The sequence below is a fragment of the Corvus hawaiiensis genome, chromosome 13 (genome assembly GCF_020740725.1).
Source record: "Corvus hawaiiensis isolate bCorHaw1 chromosome 13, bCorHaw1.pri.cur, whole genome shotgun sequence".
Classification (NCBI taxonomy): domain Eukaryota; kingdom Metazoa; phylum Chordata; class Aves; order Passeriformes; family Corvidae; genus Corvus; species Corvus hawaiiensis.
Genome location: NC_063225.1, coordinates 1,274,825 through 1,293,195, shown reverse-complemented (window position 1 = coordinate 1,293,195; position 18,371 = coordinate 1,274,825). Strand labels below are relative to the sequence as shown.

Genomic DNA, 18,371 nt, shown 5'->3' with positions numbered 1-18,371 from the left:
AGCTGGCTGGGCTTCTAGGAAGTGTGTGTGTGTAACACCCATGTGGTGCATTTATTTTTTCTGGGAGGTCCTAGAGAGATAGATCTGTATCTTAAACCAAAGCAAAAAAAGCATGCACGTCATAACCTCAACATTCTTCAGTATGTATTCACACAAGTATTTGCAAAAATACGTAATACCTACCTGTAGTTTTCAGATTGTGTTCAGTGGTGATCATGGAGTCTCTTTAAGGAGTACAGTACAAAAATCAAGGTAGATCTCCCAAACATTGTTAATCTGGCCACAAGTTTCCAGATCTAAGTTAGGAAAATACAAAAGTTGCCCTGCAAAATGTACAAGTTGCTGATGAGGAATGACACATCAGCACCTCACCATCACATGAGAATCCAGTGTGACAATCCTGAGCAGAGGAACTGTAGGCAGTACACAGACAGACCAGAGCAGTACAAGAGACTATAAATTGTTGGCAAGAAAAGGTTCAATTTAATTTTTCTGCAGTCTATATACACAATATATTTGGGAAGTTGGAGGGTCCCCTAGGGATGCCCAATTGAGTTTATACCAGCTATAGAAAGTGAGCACCAGATTGTGACATCTCAGTGCTTTCAATTCTTCATGAAACAATTTGATCTGCAGAACTGCATCAGCACTTCAGCCATGACCCACCTAGAAAAAGAGCTGAACTGCAGGTCAGCATTTATTAAAAATGTCTACTGTGTGTGCAGTGTGGAGCCATAGATCAGCTTCAGCCTCTTAAGGATGATTAATGGAAGTTGCAAACATCTGGATGCCTGCCTAGAGCTGGAATTACTCAGACCAGTTACTTCAGCTGAAATGGCTTTTAGTAAAGGGGAGCTGCAGTTCAAGAACATGGAAATGTTGTTTAACATTAGTGCTCCAATGAGCTGAACATGCAATATCAATTAGTTTGGAAATGTGCTTGACAGGTACACTAATATTAGACAGTATTATTCCCTCTAATGTTATCTTAAACTCTATTTGTATGGAAAGTGTGTGCAATACACTTTAAATCAGCTGTCACAACTCTGAGAACAGCAGAAGCATCCCTTGCAGTAGCATAAAGTTACCACAGATATTTTAATATTGAAAGCTTTATTTTAGTAATAAACCATTTCAAGGATAGATGAGGTTTTTTTCTTCTGGACTTGCTGGATTGTCCTTTCTTTGTGTCATCAATTTGTGGAAATGTTTGTTTCTTATCTCAAAATCCGTATTATAGCCAGAGGAACATTTGAATCTGGGATGTTGCCAAGATACTTGATCTGATTAGCTGACTGCCTTTTTTTCTACATGAACTGAATAGCCTCTAAACCAAAAATTAAGTTAGAAATTTGAATAAGAGCTTCAATTAGGCAACCCATTTTTACCTGTATCTTTTAATTTGCATTCAAACCGAGTTACAGCAGAAACTAGAAGTGTCTTGCTAATGACGCTTCATTTTTAAAAATCATGTTAGCAGTGAAAATGTGGTGTTTGTGCTAGTGAAATATCTTTGTGGATTGATCTTTGATCCTGTGAAAGCAAAGGGAGATATTAGCTTCCCCAGGGTGTGTGGGCCCTGAGAGGTTGTTAGTTGTCAGCCCCCAGTGTGACCTCGGCAGGAGTTGGAGCTCACCTGCTCCACACCGTCCTGCTGCCCATGGCTGGGTCAGCCCTGTCGTGCAGACTGGCTCTGTGCTGGCACTGCTGGTCGTTGCTTACCCCGTGTCTGACTCCAGGTAAGGGCAGCTCCTCTGGCAGGCCGAAAGAGGGAAGGGTTTCCACTGCTTACCTGCTCCTCAAGGTGTGAGCATTCAGCGTCAGGACCCCAAACTTGCCACATTAGGAAGAGTCCCTGCTGTAGCCTTGGGATTCTCAGTTCTCCAGTTCCTCCTCCTGATCTCTGAATCGGCAGCTTATTGATGTCCATGGGTATTTGCTGATGGGCAGGGACTGCATGGCAATTAGAATTTATGGTTTAGTGTCTGATCATGACCTTCTCTGTTCAGGGGGAGCCTCGAGGCACTACCAACTCCAGTTCCTTTCCCTCGTTCCATTCTGTCTTTGCTGTTTCCTTATTACTGCATCTGTGATCTCTTTCCCCACAGCAGCTCCCAGTTTCAAGGAGCTGTACTTGTCCAAACCCACTTCTTGCTCACTGAAGTCACATCTCTGAGGATTGGACTTGGCACTCATCAGACTAACCTGGGACAGAGGAGTTCACTCTTCAGAGTCCTTGTCCCAAGGGTGGCCGCAGACATTGTTACATCTGTTCCTCATTTCACCTTTGGGAGGCTATGGCTGCACCTAGAGCAGCTAGAAACACACTTTTAGAGATGAAAGTTTTAATTTCAGAAAGCTCAGCCAAGAAGAGTGGAGTGTCTTCCTGACCTAAGGCTCTACTTAGAGCTGAGTCTGAAAAAGGTAAAGTCCCTTTCAGCATTTTTTTCTCAGGGACGTGTTCAGACCTAGTTAATACTGGTTTTGTATTCTTACATAAAATGTTTGGACGTGAATTGGTTAAGGCCAGAAAAGATATGTTTCAATATTTACTCATGCAGCAGTAGTTAATGGTAATTGTAGTGAATCATTAAGTCTAGGAACTCTTGCTGCCTCTTCTGTCTTTCTGAATTTCTGAGGATGAGGGTTTTCTTTTTAGCAATGCTTCATGATGAATCTTCTAAATAACCAATGGTATTTAAGTCTGTGTTACTTCCACTTAGTATTGGATACCTAGCTTCCATTTTGTCGCTGAAAACCATTCATATCTAGATCAGTAACTGCACAATGATCTTGATTTATTTTAAATATTATATGGGTCAGCAGACTACAGTCAGCAATCTTCTAAAATAGAGATCAGTATCAACTCAGTCTAGTTAAGGTTGCCATATAATTTAATGGCAAAGTAAGTAGAGGAGAGAATGCCTTCTGGCTGATTAATCATTCACTCTGTTAGTGGTCAGCAATTCATCACCTACTTTGCCACTAAAGAAACTCAAGCTTGCTTAGTAAAGGATAAAAGGAAACTGAGCATTTCCTAACTTTGATGTTTATGATGATGTGAGCCAGGGACATTACCATTTATAATGGTTGCACTGATGTAGGACAGAGGACAATAAAAAACCCCTCTCCTTGTGGGCTGTTTGTGTGGGCAGATTCGCACTAATTAGGACAGTGTGGAGGAAAAGAAGGCTGCCCTCTGGTAATGAGTCGTGGATCAAGCTAAACCATCCACCTCTGCTCATGTTGCAACCTCTGACAAAAAAAAAGATGTAATGTAGGACAAAGATCAGAGACAAATCTTGCCTTTTAAGAATAATAGCCCTGGGTTCTTCAATTAATTGCATCAAGGAGAGAGGGTCTTGCATGAATTTCAAAAGGAAAGTAGGATCATCTGAACTGATGCACATTACTTAAGCTGTGCACATCTACCTCATCAAAATAAGCCCATTATGTAGCAGTAGCAGCTGGGAGCCATTATTAATATTTAACACTCTTAGCAGGGGTTACTGTGGGTTTCTGTATTAAGGTTACAAGACAATGTTGCAATATCATATGCTGTGGGTTTGCATTCTTTCAGCTTTTTGGGCTTTATATAAAGTTCTAGTGAAGTTTTATTAATTCCCCTTCCTTACCATTTGCAGGGGCTGAATATTTTTCTATACTGGATTGTGGTGCGTGATTATTGATTCTTCATTGCCTCCAGCTTTACTAGTCCATCACCTGCTGCTTGGTAATGTGAGCATTGCAAGTCCCACTCTGGTAGGAGCAATCTTGCACAGGAAAGGATGAAACCAGTTTGGGTCCCATGGTGAAGGCTGGCTTCTGCTATCACAGGTATGTTCTGTTTTCTCCAGCTGTGTGGTTTTTGGTGTGAGCTCCTGGAGAGTGATGACACCACTCAGCCTCTCCTTCCTGACTACATCTTTTGACCAATATTTGTTTTTTACCTGTGTGTGTTGAAAGGGCAGGCAGTTCTTGTAGATGTCACAGTTGTTTTCACTGGAAATAGGTGGGCTGAATATGTAAGATGGAATCACCACGTCCTGCTCATCTCCATCTAAGAGGACACCATCCATGGCTGTATTAGCCCTTGGCACATGGGGCCAGCAGGCAGCACCCAGTATAGCGTGAGGGACTTGGCAGGCAGGGAGTTTCTGCTGACAGTGCTTTGGAGAAGTGTGGGACAGGCTCTCCAGAGACTCTTCAGGGACAGTCTCTGGCCTTCAGGCTTTCTTTTTGCTCATATTTTGTTTTTACCCTCTTTATGGTTTATCAACTTTTTCCATTAAGTCATAAAATCCTTCAAGTCAGATTGTTTAAAGCTTTTTCTGGTTAATAAGTTATCAGGCAGTGAAGCCAACCAGTACAGAAGGAGGAAACGTGGAGCATCATCATCATCATCTAATCCTTTACCATCATAAACTGCATAAAACACTGTTCTACATCAGGAAGCAATTGTTAGGAAGGTGCCCTGGGACAGTATCTGCTCTCCTTCAATGACTACTGGATTAAATGTTCTCAATTTAGAGCTAAAATGTCAGGCTAGAGCCTTCTTTAAATTCATGCCTCGCTGGTGACGTGCAACCTGAGATTATGTGTAGCAGATGGCTCGATGTTGACTAACTTCATAATGCCTCAATAGCACGTTTCCTGTTGCACTGTGTTCCCATTAGTGACATAAGCTAGCTAATGTCCCCAGCTAAGACATATGTAAACTAAAGTGCCTGTTAGTAACAGGAGACAGTGGCAATGCACCTTTTACCTCCCAGGCTGGCTGAGAGATTTGCAGGGGGAATTGCCTTATGTTACTAATCTGTTGCTGTCCGTGTAAACCCTGCTGCAGGATGATGGCAGCACATCATGCTCATTTTGGAAGGGCAGGAGGGCAAAAATAGTGCTGAAAACATGGAGGTAAGCATGTGTGAGGAACAGTGAACCTTCTGAGTCATTCCTTTATCATTGGACTCCATGATGGGATATTTGATTTCAGTTTCTGGTGTGAAATGAATGTCAAATTGCCAATTAGCCATTGCAGAATACTTCTGAGTTTCACCATGTTTTTAATTTAGCTTCTGTGTGTTTCTGTTCACATTGCCTGAGCTGTCCATGCTGACAGCTGCTTCCCATAAGCTTCCTCTGTTCACATGCACCTACAACACAGCTACAGCTGGATGTGCAGGATCCTCACCATTATCCCACTCTGCCATCACTGCTGAGCCTGCTGGTGCCAAGTTAACAATAGTGTCTTCCTCTTCCTGCTAAATTAAAATTCAGTGCAATTAAGCCCTACTTTAGCCTCTTCTAATTAAAAAACAACGAACACAGTAAATCTGGATGTAATATGGATATTAATGGCGCCTTCACTGATGTGCTGTGTGTCACTTCTGAAATCACCTGTCTTTACTGAGTGCAGAGGATGCCTCAGACTACAGCACCCCAAGCCTGAGGGTGGTGGCCCTTGTGACACTCCTCTGAGAGCAGCCTGTCCATGTATGAAGGAAAGCTTCTCTGGAATAAGAAGGCAAAACAATGACATGAGTGCACTTGAAGCTGTGTAGCAAGTTTCTCTTCCAAGAGTTTCCTTTGCCTTCCAGACAAAGTTTACCAGTGTTTATTTTCTTTCTGTTGGTATATTTTAATTTGACCTAATTGGCCTTGTAGCCCATGTTGTCACTCAGTGTCCAAAACTGGAGGATGTTTTTGGCCTGTGACTATTTTTAGCTGGTGTAAGTAGAGCACTAAACCAGCAGCATACATGCCTTTTTTTACAGGTTTCTCATTTTGGGCAGCAGCCTTCAAAGTGCCATGATGTTATTGAAGTGAGAAGGTGATGATGGTCCAAGTGGGTCATTGTTTTGTGTCCTGACACTTACTGGGTGCTGCTCCTTAGCTTTTAAAGTCACTGTTGTACACGAACTGAGATCTGATAGAAGAGAGTTAGCTGCTTTGAGTAAAAACTTTTTCCCTTTCTCGGGTAAATTGTTTCTGTTGGAGGAGGGTGGGAGACTCGGATGTGGGTGCATCCGCTTTTCTTTTAGGTAGCTAAGACATATGTAAACTAAAGTGCCTGTACAGTCTCTGCTCAGATTTATCTGGTATTGACCTCATATTCCTTCACTGCTTACACTTCAGTACTCTGCTCATATAGCCAGCCTGTTTAAAGAGCTACAGAAAGCTTGGAGATCAGCCTGCAAACAAAATCCTCGTGGTGAGCTCACACAGTCCAGCAGTTTGGTGTCCCTCATTTTTGTTCCTATGTCTTTTTTATTTTACTGAAATGCTGCCCTCGAGTGGCGACCAGCTTATTGATCCCAACTGGAGATGGAGCTGTTCCTCCTGCCTGGCCGGTGCCCTGCTGCCCCTTTGGGACGTAAATGTTCCCGAGCACAGCGGGGCTCCAGAGTCAGCATCCAGCTGAAGCAGCTGCTCAGCCTGGTCTGTGCAGGAACCGGCTGGAAGTTTCCAAGCAATGCTATGGCATAGCAGCTTGAACTACCTGGCACCAACAGTGTCTTCAGCTTTTACAAGAAGATGGAGAACTGTAGTTCTGAAGGAAATGTAATGTTTTGATATTTTTATCTGATCACAAGCCCTCTAAATTTAACTTATATGATTATTTCTTCCGATCTGTTGTACTGTTTCTGTACATGAGTTCAAGGCTTTAATGTAGAAACTGTTTGTAGAAGAGTGTTTTTCTGTGGCAGGGTAAAGATCTCTGAGCTTTTCTAAGCAGTACCTCCGCTGTGCTCTCTGGGTCTTAGGAGGGAATGTCATGTAGCAAAGGTCCTGTATGCAGGTCCTGAATGAGCTCCAGAGCCCCCCAACAGTGTGTTAAGTTGGAATACAGCATGAGGAGTTAATAAAAGGATAAAAGTGGCTTGTTGTAAAGCAACTTGAGGCATTAGTGCTTTGAGCTTTATTCTGTGTCTCTGTGCCAGAGGTTCCAGCCTTTGTGGCAGTGTTGCTGGAAGCATGAGAACACTGGCTCCTCAGCCAGTAAGTCATGGCTTAGTGTACTGGTTTTACTCAGATGGTTGTTTTTCTGGGCCACTGAAACCTGTGTCAGCATGTGACTTGTTTTACCTGCAAGGTAAAAAACAAAATTGAGGCAAGGTTTTTATGTGAAGGGAGCGGTGTCTTTTGGGAGGACTTTGTTCCTAGCGTTCCCAGGGTATTTGAAGAGCACTCCATGTTTCCGTGCTTCACTGAAGCCAGTTGTCCAAAGGGATATATAATCCTACCTGTGTGTAATTAACTCTTCTGGCAAGTACCTAGTGCGTCCTATTGGGAATATTCTCATGTTCTCATCTTTTCATAAAGACAGAAGATAGTGCTTTTCTTATGTACTGTAAACTTCTATCATCCTGCACCATATGCAAATACCATAATTTCTTCCTGCATTAGCACACCTAATTAGGAGGAGGCTTGTTTGTTCAAGCATCACTATGGTTTGTGGACTCAGATAAAGTAAAGACATAAAGTCAGATAATTTCAGATGCAGAGTACCTCCTAGGGAGTCCTTCAGGACTGGTTATTTAGGTGCTTGCTGCAATGACCAGCTAATTCTTGCTCACCACCCTGTGGGTGATTGTTCTTGGCAATAGCTGTGCCTATGTGTGGATGGATATATGGCATGTATGAGTATAGGAAGGCCTTTGAGAGGCTTTGTGTGAAATATCTATGTCAAATATTGTCAGTAAAATAATTTCCTTGATGATTTGTCTCGATTAAAGACTTCTTGTACTGAAAAGCTCTCTCAAAAATTATTTACATTTCTATTTCTAGTTGCTGAGAGCTCCTTAATTAAGATGCTGATGCTAGCCATAAAATGTGTTTTTTTCAAATGATGATATTAGCACCTCATCTTTTTTTACCCAGCACTTCTAAATCCCATCAAAACACAGTAAATTATGGGAAGACTGTCTGGGGCATTATTACCACGGGGAAGAATACAGAAAGGAAATGCCCAGAATATTGCAGTAGAAACCAGGTTCATACTAGTTCATGCTCTGAATTTTCAAACATGAGTTCCAGACTTGCAAGCCAATGTTGCAGGCAGCTCATTCTAGAGTGGAAATCAGTTACTTGGAGTGCTTGAAGCAGTGGTTATGTCTAATATTAAACCAGAGATAGGTGAGATGCTAATGTCAGTGCCTGTATGTATAGAGAGGTCTGGACAATGGTAGTTGCTGGTAATTACTTTCCACTGGACTTGCCAGTGAAAGTATTTAACTGGCCAGAGCTGCAGCATAAAGAGGCAGACTCTCTCTTTCACCTAGACTGTACTGGTTACATTATATTTCACATTTGTTTATAATAGACATGAATACATTTTGATACATTTAATCCATTCAGGTGAAACCTGAATTGAATAGGGACCCATTGATTTGCTTGCTGCGTACATCAAATCCTCTTCACTTCCCTTGAATTTTAAATTTTGTCTTGTGTCCTTAAAAACATAATGAAAGAAATTTAAGGGAGGAAAACGGAGAACATCAGTAAAATAGGAATGTTTGCTCCCTGCAATTCAGTGCAGAAAAGCATTTTTTCTTCCTTTTCTGGCTGAAATACTCCATACACTTTTGGCTTTCGTTTCCAAGCTCAGTCCAACATCCATTTGTTGCTGTGCAGTGAATCTCTATATGATACTAACTAGACATGGCAGCTCTTTTTTAAAATAGACCGTTCCAATCTGCCACTTTATTCTTTGGCACCAGGATTTTCACTTTCCTGAGATGAACTCTGCTGCTGGCCATCAACCAGGTGGAGTGGAAGAATTGCAGAACAAACTGCTGCCATCAGCTAATTCACCTGAACAGAGCTGTGTGTGAGACCTCCCTTGTCCTGTGAGAGTTCTGTCAGTTGTAGCAGCTGAACAAATATTTTCAAGGTGGCAAGGGAGCCAATTACCTGAAAGAGCCCACACATTTTATGCAAATACCTGTGCTGTTCTTAGTCACACAGATTTGCTAGAACTTGCCTCACATCTTCTTTGCTCTTAAGCAATTATTTCAAGATGCTCTGAATCATTTCCTAACTCCATGCATGTGAAGAGCCTTAAAAGGTATCTTCAGTTTCTCAGGATCAGTCTTCTGCTACTTCCTGGTGAGAATCCCAAGTAGGTTTTTCATTAGGAAGCAATCATGGAATTAATTAGCATTTAGTTTCAAGGTTGACTATGTTGTAAAATCATATAAAACCCTGAAGCTTATTTGTTTGTTACACTGGTTACAGCTGCCAAGATGCATTTCTCCATCACAAAGTGCAGTGTGATCACCAGCCTGGCACCACTAAGTGATGCGTTTGTTTGTTACATATTGCTCAGTACCTTGCTTCTAGAGAAGCATGACACATAAAAAAAAGGAAAGAAAAGGTGAAGGGCACAAAAGAAGGGGTAAAGAAATCCCATCAGAAGAGCAAAGGTATTGAGCTGTGTCCTGACCTTGTATGTACAAATCGTGGAGCTCACTCACCTGCACAGCTCCATAGCTGAGAACAGAACCTCAAGGACTCCAGGCACACGTCAGGAGTAGAGTCAGAGCCAGGGGCTCTGTAAAAAAGCTATGAAGATATGTCTGTGCCTCTCCGATGACTTTGTAAAGAAAAAAATTGTCAAGATTTGGGCCTCATTGTGCATGGGTGCACAGGGATTAGGATGGCACTCTGGGATGGGTATTCAGACCCTTTTGTTGCCTCTGTCCCCTTCAGCATCATGTGAGATAATGTGAAGCTGCAAAAAGAGCTGGCTAGGCCTCTTTCCTCCTCATGCCACTTCCATGTATTTGGTGGTACAGATTAAACTCGGCAAGCTGACCAGCAGTATTTAATGCATGAATTGAGAAACGAGAAGTACTGAATATATCACTCTCTTAAGTGGTGTGACATAGTTGCTGTCTGCTTTCATTAATTACTGGTTTAATTGTCTGTCAGGGTAAGACATTAATTTTCCTCCATTAAAAGTAGCATTTCATACTATCAGTATATTTCTGCTCACTCATGCAATGCCTTAGAATGAAATGTAAAGTAAAAGATATGCAAGAAAGAAAGAACTTCTTTGGAGCAGAGTATTACATATTGATTGCTCTTTTGCTTGATGGAGATGTCTGTTCATGTCCAAGTTAGTGCTGAGAAGTACATGAAAGCTAAGAAGAAACAAGAGAAGTCTGCTAAAACCATGTTTGTTACAGAAAGATATAACTATGGATATCAAGGGGCTCTGAGGGCATAATTTTTGGGAAGTTGCAGGCTTTTCATGTATCAAGTGCAGTTACTCATCACAGTGAATATTTGTACAAATGGCTCGACCAGCAGGGGAACTCTCATAGTAAACAATTATCTGCCTCCTAGGGCAATAATGAATGCTTGAAATTAGCAGGATAATGTTCAGCAGTACTTCTGAGATGCTGGCTCTGAAGTAAATACTAAAATTGGAATCTTATTTCACAGTTTTGAGTAGGAAAAAATCTGAGTTTGAAAAAGAACTAGGTTTTTTTTTTCTTTTAACTGGCACCTTGAATGATAAGGTGGTGTGAACTACACTTCAGCTAGCTTGGTGATACAAAGACTCCTCAGCCTGTTTTACTGAAAGAAATTAATAGGTGTTTAATCATCCTGTGAATTGGGATCATTATTTTAGTGTAGTCATAACTGAAAAGGAAAATGTTAATCACTGAGATTGGATTATGCAGTGACCTTTTAAATCTATGGTTGTTTGCAGCTATAAGACTTGTTTCAAAGTAGGAGTCAAAAAGCACTTTTAGTTGTGGACCTCTTGGAAATGGTTGAAATGCGTCTGTCCAAAAAATAACTACTTTTCCCCAAAAAAGCTGATTTCTAGTTACTGATTTTTTAATTCTTTGTATAATCCACACCACGAATACATACGATGTTCTCCAGTGTCCTGAAAAAACAGCAGTTTCCAGCTTTTGTTTAAAAACTCATAAACCTACTTTCTTTCTTCTTGATTAAAGGGACTTGGTGTTTTTCTTTGCTATTTACATTCAATCTGAAAGTGGAAACAAGAAACTCAAGTTCTTCTGGGCAGATTTTTCTCCCCAGTAGGACTGCAGCTGCTTATGAGTTGTAGTTCAGTGGCTGTGCTGGTGGTATTGGTCACCTATAAGGGATTTCTGTGGGGAAAACACTTGCAAACAAAGAGGAGTTTCTGTGCAGAGCAGAGGGTGGAGGCCTGGGAGGTGAGGAGTCCTTGCTCTGCTGCGGAGAATGAGTGGGGTCCCTGGGCACTCAGTCCTGCCTGGGCTGGTCCCGTCTGCCTTTCAGAGGGACCTTGGCTTGAGGTCACTGGGGAGACCAGAATACATGAAGTTAAATGCAGCTGGGTTTCTAGACGTTAGGTGCAGTGGAGCCAGATGCGTGCTTGTAATTTTGAGCTCCAAAATAGAAATACTAATCCTGCTGGTTTCGTTTCTAATCTTTTTGCAGTAGTAACTATGTGTTTGCTAGATGTGTGATGTGTTTATGGCACACTGGGTCCTCCCACTCAGCTGAGGCTGCTAAGCTCTGTAAATTTCACGTAGCTGTTACAAATGCACATGCATCTTTAAGTGCTAGTTTTGTAGCTTTTAATTGACCCAAGTGATTACCTAAGCTACAGAGTGAGAGCACTACATCAGCTGTTCCGGTGCAAGGCTTAGACTCATCTCCTTAAAAGCCTTTTTATGAATCATAACTCTGTCCTTGAATAACTTAAAATCTAACAGCATTGCAAATCTTAAGATTAACAGTCCAAATGTCTTAATGATGGTTGGTTTTGACGCACATCTGAAGAAGCAGGTACCATTACTCATCCTCACTTGGATTATATCCCTAGGTCCCTTTTGCAACATCCTGTAGTCCTGTGACCAGCTCCTGACCTGGTTCTGTAAACAGGCAGGCTTCTGTTGTTGAATGTTAAATCTAGCACACAGGTAAGCCAAGTAGATTGTGTACTCAGAGATGACATTTCAAAGGTGAGGCCTATGAGGATTTGCTCAGGAGTGAACTTATTTTTCCATAACTGATTACACCAAAACCTATTTCCAGTGGACAACATTGTGCCATCCTGGTGATTTAGTCCCTTTCCTAGCTGCAATCACTGATTGGGAATTCTCTTAGCAAATGTTTTTGCTTGCAAGGATTTCTCCTCATCATCTCTATTGCCAGCATATCATCTGAGCACAAAACCTACCTTAGCTTCACTGACAGCCTGTAAAGTTTCATTTTAGGGTATCAGCTGTTACATCAGTATATCCATGTTGGTCTTTTGTGTTGTCTGTATTCTCAGGCTCTCTATTCCTCATAAACCCAGATCTTGGCAGAGTAGTAGCATTTCCTTACAGAGACCTCAGTCTTCCCTGCATGTGGGTTTGTTTTGGGGGTTTGGGGGTGAGGCTGCTGTTATTTCAGCTGTGCCATCCCTCTGAGTAGCATAGATGCTCCTGGATGACAATTACTGTTTCACACTGAGTTTCAGGAGACCCAGGTCTGTCTGTGAACACAAACAGCATCAGTTTATACCTATTGTACTATTTCATCCCTTGACAGGAGCATGAACCCTGATTAGTCTTTGGTGTGACACATAAATCTTTCAAGTCAGTCTGAAGTGTGTTCAAATTAAAACCATTATTCTTCTCCCTGTTTGCATATGTAAATGGGATTAGGTCAAAACAGCAAAAGATGTTCTTTATTACAACTGGACTGGTCATTTTGAAATGCAGGTTTGCTCTTCCCTGTGTCATCCTGGGAACAATCCCTCTAAATAGGTTAGTTCTACCTTGTTAGCATCAAACCCCTCTGTGTCTCAGGCATGAAGTGCAGGACAAGAAATTTTCCTCTAATTGGAGAGAAGGCTTTGTTAGTCATGTATCTCCTCTGTACTTGAACAGGTTTTTCTCTAGAGTTAATTAAAGAGAAAATGATGTTCTAGAGAAAAAATGTGTCCTGCTTCTCCCTGAGCCAAAATAAGTCCTCAGCTCTTTAAACCTCTTATCCTCAGGAATTTTTTCTGGGTAGTTGAGTCATTTTTCCCTTGTAAGGCAAGTTCATCAGGAACCCCGAACCCTGGGTGTCTTCTGAGAGTCAGTGGCATCTGAGGAGTGGGGTAGGGGGAGAAGCAGTTCAAAAGTGTTGATGCTAAAAATTACAAGCATGCATGTTAACCTTCCTATTGTCTTTGATTTTGAACCTTTTTCCTGAATGATTGCTAGTATAGACTTTCACCTAATACTGAAACAACAAAAACCCTCAACATTTCCAACTGTGTCTTCAGTTCTGAACTGATTTCTAGCCTATGGGCTTTGGATTCTTAAAGGTCACTGGCCTGCTATCCATCTACCAGAAGACATAAACCTCTCTGTGGTGGGCCTCAGTCATGCCATTCTGAGGAGAGGGAACAAACCTTGACCTCTTCTTCCCATGACTAGCATGAGAGCATGTTTGGGAGCTTCTAATTCCAAGGATATGTTTTGCTTCCTTGCTCTGATGCTGAAGGGGCTTTCTCAGTGTTAAGGCTGACAGGTGCTGGCAGTGAATCTCAGTTCTTCTAGTGATGAGCACATGGGCTCCAGGCAGATCCAGCTGGTGTCCCTTGCCTTGGTACTGCCCTTCCTTGAGGCAGCCAGCAGCTGTACCCAGCCTTGATTCATCAAGGAGCTTGGGGCTTTCTCCCAATCCTGTTTGGACCAGCTGTAGTCTCTGCTCTTTGCTGTCTGTTTGGAGTATTCCTGTGGCTTACCTAGGGAGTGCAGTAAATATTACAAGTGTGGGAGAAAGGAGGGAGCGAGAATCAAGCCATTAATTAAAGGCTGCCTGGTCTGAGTAGCCCAGTGGTTAAAGCACAGTTGCCACGGCATCACTGCCCCTGGATGCTGCAGCCTGAGTCATGCTCCTCGTGGTCCCTCCTGCTGTGCTGGGGTGCCTGGCTGTCCCTGAGCAGAGAGGGTGACACTGCTCCCCAGTGGCTCCAGTGACTCACAGAGCAGAGGGCAAGAAGCATTGCTGCAGCCCAGTGAGCTCCACTGGAAAACAAATGCATGGCCAGCAGATAAATCTTCACTGACAGGCCCCTAGTGCATCAATCAGGATCTGTAGGAACTCCTACAACGAATGTCAAGGGGACATCTATTTTTAACATTTTTTTGGGTGAATGAGAAAAGAAGCATTGAACATATCTGTGACTCAGTTTCCACCCCTGTAGTGTGTGAAGGATATGTGCAGTAGTCTCTGTTTGAGTACTTTTTAATGTTTACACCAAAACTGCTTGGCAAAATTCAGCAAACTATGATTTATTAATGACTTGAAGATGGTGCAGAAACTGAAATGTCATCTCTACCAGTTACAGGGCAAGTGCCATTGATAGCCACCCCTTCTACCTACCCTTGTGGAATCTAAACCTTTTGGGGGCAAATTTTTCTTTAATTCAGGGCAGCTTTATCCAGGAGAAGGAGATTCAAAGGGTCATCCAGAGGGCTGATTAGCTTGGCACGGGTTTAAACATTTTCAAGTAAATTAGCCTGGTGAGATTTCTTTGTCAGGTTCCAAGCAGAGCAAATGATTGGGCTCAATGTGAACATCCGGAAAAGGATGCAGAATGTTGGTGCCAATGCTTTTTTAGTATCTCTGGCAGATCTTGTGTGCCAAACTGCTCATGTGTCCAGAGGTAAACTTAATCACCAGCTCTGAGCTGATTCTCTCCACCCATCTGAGCTGATGGAGACATCAGGCTTTTCACTTCATCTGTAGCAGGTGGCTTTTACCTTCAGCACATGAAAATATTTGCACATGTCACACCTAATTCACTCCTGCCATTGCATCACTTACTCTCTGGAGCACAGTTCTTATGTCAACATTTTTGTTTTATTCTATATAATGCAAGTATTTGACCTGATTGACTCATAGGCTGGGTACTGGCATGCAGTTTAAGGATGTCAGATACACAAGAGGCCAGGCTAGGTGGCCCCATAGTCCCTCTCATGGAAAAATGCGACCCAATGGAATCCTTACAAAGCACCAAGCAGTTTCAAAGCAGCAGGTGCTGACAGCAACTCATGGGCAAAGCTGTGAGCTGTTCCACCAGGTGATTTAAGGACCTACCTGGCCTTTGACTTACATGACAAAGTGAGTGGCTGTGAGTGGCACAGCTGGGTGCTGCAATGACTGCGTGCACCAGTGGACAGACAGTAAGCAAAACCTTGTGCAGGGCTCCTCCTGAGCGCCCAGATCTCCTTGGACATTCTTGCAGTGATTCATTCTGACTCCAAGCTATCCAGACAGCCCAGTGAGTCCTTCACAGGAGCAGCCTGAGGTGCCTCAGCCAGTGTCTCTGGAGATGGCTGCCCTTCCAGAGCTGGCTGTGTGCAGGCTGGAGTCCCTGCTGACTTCTCAGCATCCAGGATCATGCTGCTTCTCCTTGGAAACAGTGGTTTCCATTGTGCAAATATTAAAAGTAACTTGTTATGACTTGTTCATTTAATTATGGAGTCAGCTTGAAAGCTTCAAAAGAGTGAAGGGAAATAATATTTTAATTGGATTTTCTCATTGGCACAGAAATAGAATAGGAAATATCTAGAAAATATTAAGTTCAGCTGTCTCATTTTAATGAAAAATGTATATGAAATGAAAGCAAATGCATTTTTATTTAAATGTCATCACATATCTTTGTTTAAACCTTCCGTCTTTCTCATCATGGAAATGATCTTTCAAGCCCTATGAATCTCTACTGCTGGAAGGGACCCCAGCTCTTGGCAGGTGGCATAACCACTTATGTTCCTGCTGGCTGGGTTTGTCACAGCTGCTGAGCGCTTCTGTCCGCTCCTGACAATCAAACTTCCATTTCCCTTCTGTCAGGCACTCCACTTTTTTCCACAAATGGATATCAGATCAATACTCTGCAGAAAAGGAGGGCAACTTAAACGTGAGGTAACCAGGTCCAGCTGCAGTAAAAGTGCTCTTGACTTTATTCCAGGCTCAGAAGAGATGCCATGAACTTCCTTGTGGTGCATTTCAGATGTCCCTGTAGTTCACCTGGATCAACCAGCACATTTGGAGTGTGAAGGCAGAGAGAGCTTTAATCAGCAGCCACAGAGCAATTGGTTCTGCAGAACAAAATTTTAAGGAGACTCTTTTGAGGGTTTATTCTTATTTTCAAGTGAGTTGACAAATTTAATGACTTCTTTTTTTTTCTTTTTCTTCCTTTTTTCCCCCTCCCAAGCAGCCTGCATGGGAGGAAAAGCATGCAGGAAAAAGCACAGGGATGGAATAGAGTGACTGTGCTGCCTGGTGCTGCCCACCAGCCACAGGGTGGGGGGAGCCTCTGTTTTTCCTGCTCCTGAATGCAGTGTCCTGTGAGCTGTTATAACACGAAAACCCATTAGATCTCTAATTAATCTGGTTAATGAGGGTGATGAACACCAGCGTGTGCAGGGTGCCAGCATTGCTGAGTACAAACTAACCATGAATGCCAGTGCCCCAGTTCACCAGACATTGTACACTGTCACCTCTTTCTCCACCATCATCATCTGAAAGCTTTTAAAGCCCATTTAGATGAATGATGAGTATACCACCTTTTCATGGACAAGTGGCAGAATTAATGCAAGATTCCCAGGCCTGGGGAATTCTTCAGTGTTCACCAACACAGATTGAGGTCTAAGCAGCTTTTAGGTGACATGCATCTTTGGTGACAGCTGTGAAAGAAACAATTCTGTTACTTCCAGATTCTCTTCAATTTACTACCAATGCAATCATTATCAACAAAGATTGAGTGTGAAACAATACATGCAATTGCTTTCTCTGTCTTGTTTTCTCCTCCCTTGCTCATTGAATGGGTCTACCTAATGTCAGACTCCATAAAGTCAGGCAGCTGGCTGTAAGAAGCAAACAGACCCTCATTAAGGGAGGCCCCTTGTGCTGCTTTTGTTTGTGCTCATCTGCTTTATGGGAATGGACAAGAAAAGCATGAATATTTAAAGCACTTTGCTGTGGCTGGGAACCAGCTGAACACAATTCTGCTGGTGTTCTGCCCCTCTGCCACTTCCTCCAAAAGGGAGCCTCAAAGGCCATTGACCACTCTGCTCCATTCAGAGAGAAGTACATTTGCTATGGCTGAAACAGCTTGTTGGGTTTAATGTGCAAATGCTGTCCTCTATCAAAATATCCAAAAAGTTGATTTGAGAACTGCATGGTTTCATGGTTCCTGTCCAACAGCCTCATCCCCAGCAGAGCACTTGCCCTGTGGTTCCTCTCTGAGCTCTCCTTGAGCTGCATTTGGGTGCCAGCCTGCTGCAGGTTTGGCAGCAGCTTGTGCTGGGCAGAGCGCAGAGCTCCTGGCTGTGGCTGGAGAAACACAGCAGCCAACAGATCAGAGCTACTGCAGTAGGGCACAAGATTTAGTCAGCTTGCACCCCGTTCTGTGATGTTGCATTAAAACTCCCCAGAGTCTCTGTTTCATTAAAAATTGAGATTTTACTTTTGGGTAGATGCATCAAAAGAACACCAGCAAGGGACCTTCTGCATGGCAGCAGCAGGGGATGGGTGGGCAGTGGGAAATGCAGCTTCCTGCAGTTCAGGCTGTCACTCCATATCATATTCATGGGGAAAATGACCTGGCATTCCTTGCAGAGTATGAAGCACTGGGGTTTGCACTGTTGTTGCTCAGGCTTGGGAGAGTATTGAGCTGATTGGAATAAGAAAGGTATAAACATTCATGCTCAGAGACTAAGAACAGTACCAAGTCTCTCTTTGTAAAGTCATTATTTTTCAACTGTATGTGAAATGAAAAATGAGTGCAAGGGAAGAAGCTGATTGCTAAAATAAAGGTGCAGAGTGATAAGGTGGGATACAGTATCTGTGTTCTTTGGCATATACTGCCTTTATATTCAAATTCCCAAGGGAATTGAACACAACTCCTGTAATGAAAGGGATGCAGGGCCAAAACTGGTCTTTTTGTAAAAGCTATGAATTATGTAGAAATAAAACCCTATCTTGGAGATAGGAAATGGAGTGCATGACCTCATGAGCTTCTCTGCAGCTGTATTCTCTGATCCCCTTATGACTGAGAATCTGGGAATTGTGCTGCATAGTTCCCATGGGCACTCCTCTGATTTACGCTCTGCAAATCCCAGCAGAACCTCGTACTGGGACACAGATACCTCCTCTTCTTTCAATATGAGATTTCCTCATTTCCTTGAAGAGTCTTGTCCACTTCTTTACATTGAGGAGAGGAAAAGAAGAAAGACACTGTGAGATTTCACAGTTAAAGTACTGACATAAGTAAAGGCAGTCCTAAAACAGGTAGAGAAGATGTTTTGTTTGTGGGTTAACTGTGAACTTCCCTGGGATTGTGGAGAGCAAATGGTCTGTGGGGAGATGTTCTG

The 18,371-nt window shown here is 42.7% G+C and overlaps 1 long non-coding RNA gene across 1 annotated transcript in view; it reads left to right on the top strand.

The window, feature by feature from the left end:
- The first annotated feature begins 2,045 nt into the window (after window positions 1-2,045).
- LOC125332552 overlaps window positions 2,046-18,371 on the top strand; it is a 56,116-nt gene continuing 39,790 nt past the window's right edge. The window contains exons 1-2 of the long non-coding RNA XR_007206550.1: window positions 2,046-2,424; window positions 3,645-3,837. This is a non-coding gene — a long non-coding RNA (uncharacterized LOC125332552). The remainder of the gene's footprint in view (window positions 2,425-3,644; window positions 3,838-18,371) is intronic.